General features: G+C 36.1%; 1 non-coding gene across 1 annotated transcript; it reads left to right on the forward strand.

Moving 5' to 3' along the window:
- The first annotated feature begins 417 nt into the window (after positions 1-417).
- Positions 418-501, forward strand: Trnal-cag. Its single transcript has one exon. It is a non-coding gene; the product is annotated as a tRNA-Leu (tRNA).
- Positions 502-879: the final 378 nt, after the last annotated feature.

Below are 879 nucleotides of genomic sequence, written 5' to 3' on the forward strand. Positions count from 1 at the left end.
ACTTTCTGACGTTTATGTCTCTTAACGTTCTGAGTTCAAATAACGCCGGAGTCGATAAAATTAATTCCCACCCAGTAAAATACCGTGGAGAGTTTTTACCAGCAGTCGGTGTGCATAAATATGTCTCCTCCCTACTACTACTACTACTACTACTACTAACACTACCACTACTACCACTACCACTACTACTACTACTAATAATAATAATAATAATAATAATACAGCCACCACCACCACTACATACATACATACATACATACATACATACATACATACATACATTCATTCATTCATTCATTCATTCATTCATACATAGAAAGCTATGGATGCATAAACATTGACAACGTCACATTCAGCGTATCAGTGTTAGATATATTGTTAATAATAAGCAAATACAGAAATCAGCAACTTGTGGTAGTCAGGATGGCCGAGCGGTCTAAGGCGCTGCGTTCAGGTCGCAGTCGGGTCTTCCCGGCGTGGGTTCGAATCCCACTTCTGACAATGCGTTATGTTTTTTTTTTTCATTTTCAACTGCCCGTCGTTTGAGTAAAAATGAAACCTACTATTCTAGATTTTATCCTTTTTTTTCTGAATCTCAAGATAGTCGAAATTTCTTAGTTTAGATTGTTGTTGATTGGTAATTACTAACGCATTGAGTCATCAACAGATGATTAATACCTGTTTGATGTGTTAGTAACTTCATGTTCATGATAAATTTTTTTTCCGCACGACAGTTGTGCAGTTGATATTTCTGAAGACTTTATTATTAGATGTTTGAGATGGTCAGAGAAATAAATAGTCAAATCGAACTTTCTGGTAATATTAATATCGAGTTTTGGCACAAAGCCAGATTTTTCGGGGAGGAGATATGTGGTACTC

The sequence above is a fragment of the Octopus sinensis genome, linkage group LG4 (assembly GCF_006345805.1).
Source record: "Octopus sinensis linkage group LG4, ASM634580v1, whole genome shotgun sequence".
Taxonomy (NCBI): Eukaryota; Metazoa; Mollusca; class Cephalopoda; order Octopoda; family Octopodidae; genus Octopus; species Octopus sinensis.